Source organism: Gallinula chloropus (genome assembly GCF_964237585.1).
Source record: "Gallinula chloropus genome assembly, chromosome: 5".
In the NCBI taxonomy this organism is placed as follows: domain Eukaryota; kingdom Metazoa; phylum Chordata; class Aves; order Gruiformes; family Rallidae; genus Gallinula; species Gallinula chloropus.
The window spans coordinates 17,541,768-17,552,177 of record NC_140090.1 but is presented as its reverse complement, the minus strand read 5'-3'; positions in this window follow the sequence as shown (position 1 = coordinate 17,552,177).

Below are 10,410 nucleotides of genomic sequence, written 5' to 3'. Positions count from 1 at the left end.
TCATGTGCTAATAAAATCCAGGGAATACTTAATAATTCAAGACATGTCAACATTATTTCATCGTCAAATAAAGAGCGAGCACCAGAGAAAAGAGGCAGTGTGAAGGGCCCGGCGCCTCCAGGGCAGGGAGCCGCTCTGCGCCCTCTCCCCAGCCCTGGCTCCCAAGTGCTGCCGGAGCCACTTGTTTGAATGGCTCGGGAGCTGCCGGAGCCGTGCCGTGCCGTGCAGTTCCGAGCCGTGCCGTGCCGAGCGGAGCCGTGCCGTTCCGTTCCTTTCCGAGCCGCGCCGTGGGATGCCGAGCCGCGCCGCTCCGCTCCGCGCCGTGCCGCGCCGTGCGATGCCGAGCCGCGCCGAGCCGAGCCGTGCCGTGCTGTGCCGTGCCGAGGCGGGCGGGGCACGGAGCCTGGCCCCCGCCGCCGCCACCGCCGCCGCCGCTGCCGCCGCCGCGCTCGCCGCCTCGCCCCGCCGTGCCCCGCCGGCCCGTGAGCCCCGGGGCAGAGCGCGGCTCGGCGCGGCTCGGCGCGGCTCGGCTCGGCGGGGGCGGGCAGCCTGCGGGCAGCTCGCCCGGCGGCCCCCTCCTGCTCGCCCGCCTGCGGACTCCTCCTGCCTCGGCGGCTCCCTGGCCGTTAACTGCCTCCCTGCCACGGCCCGCCGCGCCCCGAGTCGGCGGGCGCTGAGCCCCGTCGGTTCTGGTCCCGGCCCCGGCCCCACCGAGACCCGGCAGGCAAGCCGCAGACGAAGCGGGGCTGAAGACGGGGCGCAGGGGGTGCACCTCCTCCACCGGACCCCAGGCTCCTTGGTGCCCCGGAGTCGGGAGGGGGCATCACCGCCGCCCCCATCCTCACTGCGCTTGCTGTGCGGCCGGGCTGGGCTCCCCTGACCCCGTTCCTGCCCCTGCGCCCCTTTGTGCTGCACGGCGGGCTCCGCATTCCCCACAGCAGTGCTCGAGAATTGGGGGTCACCCCGGCTCTGTTCGAAAGGCTTGAGCCGGGGTCACCATCACCCTCTCCCCTGCTGAGCTCCTGCCCCTCCTCAGGTCTGGTTCTGTCCCCCCACCACGGCACATCCTCGTCTGTCCCTGTGCACAGCCCCATGCAGGAGCCAGCTCCCGCAGCAGAATTATCACACGTGCAACAGGGGAAGTGAGGTGTCCTCCTGCCCCAGCTGCCCACAGCAGTGGGGCTCAGTCTGCAACGCTCAGCGGGGGTCAAAGCTGTGATGAGGTTATGGATTCTCCCAGTGGCACCTGCCACAGAACCACAATGCACCCGGGTCTGGCTGCTCCCCATGCGCAGCACCTTCTGCCAGCAAGTCATGGTCTCGCTCAGGTTCCTGCCTCAGTTTCCCCAGCTGGTGATGGAGGGTTAGCTCTACTAGAAAGGCTGAGCTGGACCCCATATCCGCAAGTCAAACAACCCTCTGCAACCCTGCCGAGTGGCACAGAGGGGAGGGAAACACCAGCTCCCTGCCTCCAGAAGCAGCCCAGCACTGGGTACCCTCCCTAGGAGACTTAGCTCTGCTGGGGAGGTGCATGCTTGGCTGGGAAACCGGGGTCCCCGGAGGACAAGTGGTGAGACAGCCGCCCAAGAGCTCGACAAGATGCCTCGCCTCTCCTCAGGGACTGCGCCGCAGGTCAGCGTGACCTTCACTGCGCTGCTGATGCCAACGGCAAAGCTTTCCCCAGCCGTCCGGCAAGCACACACACATCTTCAATCTTCCCATCGATCTGTGCATGGCACACATGTTCCTGCCTCTGTGCAGGTCAATACAGCATGATAGGCTGCCTCCGGCAGGGAGCACACACAGCCCCAGCCGCCTGCTTCACCCTGCCCAGGGGATGCAACACGCACGTGCCAGCCCCACATCCCCTGCTCCAAGAGGCACGGTGGGCAGTGGGCTGGGCAGGTGGCCAAAGCATTGCTGCCACCACGGATGGCCCCAGCCGCACTGGCGCAGGTCCCGAGCTGCTTCTGTAGGGCTGGGGGGATGCTTGGTGCTTGGCTCGCAAAGGCTGTGGGCAGTGAGGGCTGTGCCTGTGGTGAGGAGGTTCTGCCCTGCAAGGCAATGGCCAGCATTGGGTTTTCAGTCTGCAAAGCCCGCTGTGGAGTCCTTGCCTGCATCGCTCAGCGCAGTGGGGGTGAGGGGCATGATGGCATGGTGGATCTGCCAAGCAAGCCCACCCTGTAAGTGCAGACCTTGAGGTACAGGGCAAACTCGGCTTTGTGAGTGTGAGACCAGAAGGAGCCCGGTGTCCTCTGTGTGCTGGCAGCCATGACATAGGAGCAGCATTGTGTCTAGCCCCCTGCATGGCCCTGGCCCTCATACCGTGGGGACCACAGACTCCTGCTCTGGGCATCTTCTGCTCCATTAGCAAGTGCCACCTGGGCTGTGAGCACCTTTCAGCACACTCCCCGCAGCGTGATCCTCTTCTGCATGGCCAAAGAGATGTGTCCTCTCTCCTCTCCTCCTCTCCTTCTCTGCATTGCCCTGGTCCTGCTTAGACACCTGGCAAGGGCAGATGGGATAACCCAAGGCACAGGGCTGAGGTACAGCCAGGCAGGGCTGGCACCAAGCTGTGCCCAAGTGAGCAGCACCCGAGGCACAAGTCCTATCCCCAGCTGTGGCTGCAGGCTCCTTCAAGCCACGCAGCCGGGGTGAGCTCTGGCTTCATGGCCACCAGCTCTCAGGAGAGTAGATGCCAGAAGAGACACTGGGCTGGAGGGGCAGGGAGCAGGGAAGCAGCAGTGCTGAGAGGGGAGACAGCAGGATTTGGGAACTGCTTTCTCCTGGGAGAGGCAGCAAGTACAGCACCAGCTGGGAATGGTTAGACCTACAGCTCATGGTTCTGCACCGGAGCCACCCACCTGTGGCTGAGCACCGCAGGCCTGTGCAGGGTGGGGCATGAGGCCATGAGGAAGGACTCTGCAGCATGCAATGGGGCTCATCTGCCCCTCTGCCGGGCCACGAGCAGCTGCAGAGCCTGTCTGCCTGCTGATGCTCCCTCATGCAGCCCCTGGGCTGGATACTAACAGCCAGGAGGACACCAGTGCCCTGGGCTCCTGGGTGCCAGCTTCACTAGCTGCCATGGAAGCGAGCTGACAGGATGGGAGAGCCAGCCAAGAGCTCACCGGTAGGTCGGGAAAGGAGAGTCTCCCCTGCTCGTCCCCACATCCCCCAGCCTGGGGGGATGCTGAGCGGCGGGGGCTTGGCGCAGGGCCCACGCGCTACGCTCAGATGACAGGGGGAGGCTGTGAGCGCCGGGGAAGACAGGACTGGAATTCGAAATGATGTTGACAAATCGGAGAAATGGCCTGAAAACAATCAGATACAATTCAAAAGGACAAGCGCCAAGAGCTGGGCTGGGGCGGGAAGCAAATCTGCCCAGTGAGCGGAGGGTGAGCAGCCGGAGGGCTGGGCTGCTGAGCGGGCGGGAGGGTAGGGCTGAGCCCCAGCTTGGCAGTGGGCAGCAGGGGCGGCTTGTCCGAGTTTAACATGGACACCCAGGACGGTCCCAGGTGGATAAACAAGTCGTGCAGAGGGTAGGATCCCTGGGCAGGATGCCCAGTGCAGGTGTGGTTATCTGTGCCCAGACATTTCCAGATGCCCAGCAGCCAGGCAGCTGATAGGAAAAGCAGCCAGGAGCCAGGAAAAAAAAAAAAAAAGAGGAGAATCCTAGTTCATTTGGGATATGGGATCTGCCAGTTTAATATGGGATGTCTGGCTGCCCTGCAACTGCTCTGAGCTAGGTGGAAAGGAGGGCGTTGCTCAGGGCTGCATGAGAAGGAGCATCATTCACAAGGCAACCGAAGGACTTGCTGGCAGCGAGGCCTCAGTGGGAGCCCTATGTCTGGTCCAGGAACACACGTCAAGAAAAATCCAAACTAATTGGAAAGAGTAGAGGGGATGGCAATAACAGAGAGAAGTGCTGGAGACTGGCTGAAGGCACTGAGGGTTTGGATGAGGGCAGAGGAGGCAACTGCAGGACAAAATAACTGCTGTGAGCACATGAGGAGGGGGGACTTTCTAGAAGACCAGGTCCCTGACACACCACAGACAACAACAGGGATTAGGTGGAGTCTCTACAGAGGAGAAGCTGGCCCACAGCCTGGGGGGTGCTGGTAGGACTGATCCTGTCGTGGTGCCTTCCAACACCCTCGTGAAGGTCCATCCTCACAAGACACCGATGCTACCTGTTCCTGTTCTTAGGCCAGTTTGGGTGAGGGCTGGGTTGTGATTTCCCTACCCTGTCACTGAGCCTTGCTGTACCTGCATGTGACCTCCTACCACGCTCCAGCACTGGTGCTGTGCTACCATGAAGGCCTCCCAGCCACTCTGCAAGGCTGCAGCTCATGGGCACAGGAGATCAGCCCTGGGCACCAAAGGTGCTGTGGCTCAGGCAGCCCAGGGGGTAGAGAACACAGGCGACAGGACAGTTACAGCCCCAGGCAGGCAGCAGGCATCTACCCACCAGGAAACCTATCAGGCAGCCCCCACCCAATCCCCTGCCAGTCCAGGCTGGCCGGGGCACAGACCCTGCTTGCTGGGCATTAATGCCGCCAGGCCAAGCCCATGAGTTGGCTGCCATGTCTTCCTTGCCAGCTCCACACGCTCTGGAGCCGGCGCTGGCTGCAGCCCTGTGCCCCGAGGGAAGCGGATCTGGGGCGATCATTAATTTTGATCTAATTGAAGGAAACGTGACTGCAGAGCCCAGCTGGCCAGAGCGCTGAGCTCTGCCTTGCACCGGTCAGATCCTCCGAGACCCTTGCAAACACGTCGGCTTAACAAGCACAGCCTCCTCCCCCGGCCTCCCTGACACGCTGCCTGGCAGGTCGGGCTCTGCAGCGAGCACCTCGGCTGTGGGGAGATGTGGGATGACAAGGTGTCCACTCCAATTACAGGAGAGTGGGACTGGCGACAGTGTGACGAGCATGCCAGGCATTGCTGCCCGCCATGGAGCCGGCTGTGGGGTGGCCACAGGAGCGGTAATCGACCCCAATCACCCAAACCTCCACTCCATCCCTCTGTGGCCGCGGGGATCGGCAGGACTGGGAATGGCGGGAGGGAGCCGTACGCACCCGGGCAGGGAGCGGAGCCGTCCCTGGGAATGCTGCTACCAGGCACATGGCGCTGTGATGGGGAGGGCAGCTCCAGTGCTGCAGCTCAGTGGTGGTCCTGGTCCCCTGGGCAGATGTGTCCGGGCTGGGCTCCCCCAGGTGCCGGGAACCTTTAGCCCACAGTGGCAGATGATGCATCTGCCGGGGCTGACAGGCGCATTGGCCATGCAGCATCCTATTAACGCGCTGACCCCATTTACGTAAACTACCCCCATTAAACACAATACCGTATTAAATGCTTTACCCCAATTAAGTGCAACACCTTAATTAATGCAACACCCCAATTAAGGACAACACTCCCGTTCGATTTATTCCTTCATTAAGCGTAAAACCTCAATTACAAAGTCTCTTTTGTAAGCTATGAGCATGAGCTTGCACAAGGTGCCCCGGACACCTTTTGCTGTTGCCAGAAAAACAACTCTGGGTTTATATGGCCCTCGCTGCCTGCAGTCTTTGCTGAGCCTCCAGGATTTGTTTAAAGAGTGGGTTTCAGTAGGATTTGGGTGTAGGAGCATCCAGCATGGCTGAGAGGACAATGCCTGCCCATGTCAGAGAGGTCTAGATCCCATGGCCTCTCGAAGGGATAATGGGTAAAATCCCAGCCCGGTTCATAGGAGAAAAGGATCTGTGTTGGGCCCAGGCTGATTCCATGGTATTTAACCCTGGGGAATTGCTGAGAGCTTGCTGGTTGCCTTTTTGACTTCCTTCACCTAGAGATGTGCAACTATACTCCCATCCCACCCCAGCCAGTCCCTGCTGCCCCCATGCCCAGGGAGAGGCAGCAGGCAGTGGCTGCTCTGGATTGCCCATGTGTGCACAGCAGCCCCTGCTCCTGCTCTCCACCTGAGACACCTGACATGCCACAGTCTTGCACCACCCCAGCTCTGCCAGGCTGAAAGCAAGAGGAGCAGCAGTGACCAGTGTCCCCTACCCGTGTTCCGCTCTGACCCTGTCAATACAAACCACCCCAAAACCAAGCCAGTCACTTTGTCCTCCTGCACAAACATCCTCACTGAGCAAACACACATCTGAAAGCCTCCTGCATCCACAAAGGAGAGCAAAGCAGAGCTGCTTCCTAGCAGGATGGACACATGTTTCAGCACAGAAGGTGTTCAGCATCTCCAGGGGGATGCTCAGCCCAGCACCTATCTCCAGGCTCCGGGTCTGGCAGCACTTGCCGGCCTGTGACCAGCAGGAGGTCAGGCTCAGCTAATGCTGCCCTCCAGTCCTGAGCGGGAGGAGTGGAGGAACTGGCCTCAGTGCCCTCCGAGCATCCCCCGCGGCTGGAAAGGCGTCGCAGACGTGACCGGAGAGTGGCTGCGTGGCAGCAGGAGCCCTGGCTCTGAGCACAGGCCGCTGGGGCGAGCACGGTTCCTCCTGCCCTGTGCGCCGGCAGGAAGGGGAAGGTGTCCTGGGAGCCATCGCTGCAGCAAGCAGAGACACTCGTTTGGTTTTATAGCCTTTTATTGCTGCAGCTGGTTGATCCTCCCCGGTCTCTGCCATCTTGAGGAGGGCAGCCGGGCAGGCTGGCACGTGGCTGCGCTGTGCCGAGCAGCTCAGCAGTGGGGCACGTGCCTGGGGTGCCGCTGGGCTTGCACGGCGACCGAAAGCACCGGCACAGCAGGGAAGCTGGGCTCAGCACCCTGCCAGGAGGGTCCCCGGCACCATCCTCGCACATCCCCTCTGCCCGCGGCGGGAAAGCCCCCACACACACACCACTCGTCACCTGCCTGGTGGTTTATAAAACTTTAAAGCTAATGGTGTAATAAACTCCAATAATGATATTGCAGCTGCACTGAGGCACCCTGGGATGAATACATTACAGGAGCTGCAGCACTTCAGCAGGGAGGGCAGCATCGGGGCTGGGAGACACTCCAGCCAGCGCTGTGGGAGATGGTCAAGCCTCCCCTGGCCCTCCCAAGCGACAGCTTGGGAGCAAAGGTGACAAGTGTGGTCAGCCCACCTTGGTCATGGTCCTCCCTGATCATAAGCCAGGCCAGGAGGCCTCCAGAGGGAAAGGGGTTGGGGGAAGCAGGACCCCCAAGGCAGCCTACCCACAGTTGCGGTCTCATGAGCAGGGAATGCTCAGAGGGATGGAGTGGGCTGAACTTGAGAGACCACCCTGCTTCCAGTGATGGCAGCCTCCCTCCACTGCACTGGGCTCCTTGAGGGGATGAGCCCCAGGTGCCTCATGCTGCCCTTGAGTACCAGGCATCCTTGTCCTGCTTTGACGGCACCAGGGCCAAAGTGTACACTCATCAGGTCTGGCATGCCAGCATGTACAGCTGCATGCACTGGTACGGGTGCTGCTGATCACAGCCAGGTGGGCACATCTGGCACATCTGGGAGGGGGCATCTTATAGCCAAGGGGAGATGCCCAGAGCTGTGCCACACCAGAGGGGCAGGGTGCCCGTGGGTGAGGCCTCGCTGGGGTGAACAGGGAGGATGGGAGCCTCATCCCACCCTGAACAGCCTTGCACCCAGGAGCAGGTCTCTCCTGCACTGGCACGGGAGCAGAAGGACGATGGATGCCACAGCAGCCAGTTGCCTATCACCAGGCTCTCTTGGCACCTCTGTAGAGGCACAGCCTGTGAGTAGCCTGAGTGCAGGCACAGGTAATGCTGGCACTACACCCACTGTGGCTCCTCCATCTCGGCCCTGGCCCCAGGGGATGTGAGGAGCCGGATGGGAACGTGCCCAGCCAGTGGAGCATGCGGATCTGCTCTTCATGCTCCAAGAGGCATCGCTCAGCTGCTGCCTCACGCTGGGCTGTACCTGCAGGGCCTGTCCTGCCCCATCCCCTGCATCCATGGGCACCCATGCCCGGGCAGCACCCTCCCGCCCCACCCGCAGCGCTTCGCCCAGGCAGCTCCTGCCTGCCGCTTGCCTTTCCTAAAAACAACAGAGCCATAAACCGCCAGCAGAGCTGCCTCAGTGCAGTGACAGGGCTGAGGTTTTAAATGCACCCAAGTCAGGAGATGGGAAGTTATGGGTCCCTGAGCAGCCGTAGCTCAGCCGCGTGGTGCCCATGACGGCCTGGTGCGTGCACAGCCGCTGTGCCGCGGGCAAGGGGCAGAGTTAGTGTTACCATGGGAACCATTGCTCCCCTTTTCCTGACATCTGTGTGATTAAAACCTCAACCTTAATGCCATGGCCTCACCAACACCATGTGCAGCGGGGGGCACCCTGCCTGACCCCCCAGGCTATGGGCCGAAGGGACTGGGAACCAGGCCCAGCACTGGCCCTGCCCTTTGTCAACTGGGGGAGAGGCCGTGGGTAGGCCGGCTCTGCATGGGGGAGGTAGTAATTCGGAGGATGCCACCAGGGAGTTCTGATGCCCTGAGCTCCACAGCCCAGCTCCTGGGGCTGCGATCCAGCCTGGCAGCAGACCCCAGAGCCGAGTGCTCTGTGGGCATGGCACACTGATGGCCACCAAGCACACCACATCAATCAGCCCCAGCGCGGGCTGCAAGCGTTGACAGCACAATGGGTACCGCCTGCTGCGAAGCACATAGCTAACAGCAAACATGCCATGTGCGCTGTGCCAGGCACTGCGGAGCTGGGCGCCCTCGGCACCCCATGTGCTGCAAACCCCGGGCACACTGCTGGCACCAAACACAGAACACACTGCACACGCCCAAAACCTTGCTGGGTCACATGCCGGGTGTGCTGTGAACAGGGATGGTGTCTGACCACCAAGAGACCTGGAAGTGTTATTCCCAAACATGAGCTGAACGGCAGCAAACGCGATGCACCCAGTGCCGGCTCCTGGCAAAGGGGGTAATGCCAAGCGCTGAGGGCACCACCAGCACCACGTGTGCCACGGTCACTGAAAACTGCACCGTGAAGTTGGGGTGCGTGGCGGGCTGTGAGTGCTGCAGAGCAAGGCTCAGCAGGGAAAGCACGGGCTGACGACACCGCTAATGCAAGAGCTGGCACTAGCAGTGCACACAGAGCACGCTGCTGCTCCGGAGCGGGCTGGCATCTGGCACTGAGCACAGGCTAAATAGCAGGCACACCGCTAACGCTGTGCAGCAAGCTCTGTAAATAGCAGAAGCAACAGGAAGCTTGTACCAACCGCTCTGCGGGCTGCGATCACAGCAAGCGAGCAGCGCGTCAGGCACCGGGGGCTGGATGTGGGGCAAGCAGCGAGCACGCCTGCCCACGGGAGCGAGCGGGGAGCGCGTCGCAGGCCGAGCCCGCTGCGCACAGCGCTGGCACTGAGCACCAGCCGCAGTTCCAGGAGTCTGCTGCCAACACCAGTCACACCATGGGGACCATAACCCTGAGCCCACCGCAGGGAGTGGACCGGTGTGAGCACTGGCTATGCCACAAATGCCAAATCTAAGAGGTGTCAGGCACACCTTGAATGTGAAATGCTCCCTGTAGCGACTGCTGAGTGCCTGGCAAACACGAAGCCACAGCTGACACCAAATGCTGAAGGCGCTGCAAATATCAGTGGCAGCAGGTCCCATACCCCGAGCACACCGAGTGTGCCGAGCGCTGCGGACACTGAGTACAAGCACTGTGGTAACAACAATGATGCCACAGGTACTAAGTGCTGAGCACTCTGCAATTATCAAGCAAACCGTGGGCATCAAGCACTGCATATGCCATGCCCGCAAACACACTGCAGGCACCAATTTGACAAATACACTCCTGATAACAAGCGTGTGGCTGGTGCTGAGCATACTGAAAAGAGCTGTGTGAGCGTGGGCACAGGGTGCCAAGGGCTGTCGCACACGCCAGACCTGGTGCAGGCGCTGGGGGTGCTGCCTCCATCAGTTTGGGATGCAGATACCCAGCATGGCGTGGGCATCAAATGCCAACCAAAGGCTTTTCATGCTCCTTGTTATGTGCTGCACTCTAAACAGGAAACATGCCAAGGCACCACCTTCTGAATGCACTGTGAACACCAAACAGATGCAGGCATCCCCACGCTGACCGCTGAGAGCGGAGCACCCAGACCTCTTCCAATGCCCTCCCCAAAGCCCCCAAACAGCAGCTCCCCCCAGGTACCTCTTGCTCTGCAAACATCACGCTCGGCAGTGACACGAGGCGCTGGCTCACAGCGTGTAATGAACCTGCCCTGGGTGTGCAACAGCAACACAGCCAGCAGCTTGCTTGGCTGAGCTCGCTGCCAGGGGATGGAGGCTGGCCTGCCTTCAGGCTGCCGGCCCCAACTCTCCCACCCTGAGGTGCGTGGGGTCCTGCCTGTCTCTCCGGGAGCGACAGCCATGCAGGAGGGCCGGTGGTGCGGCGCGTGCCGGTGTGCTCAGGGCCTGTTATTTCATTT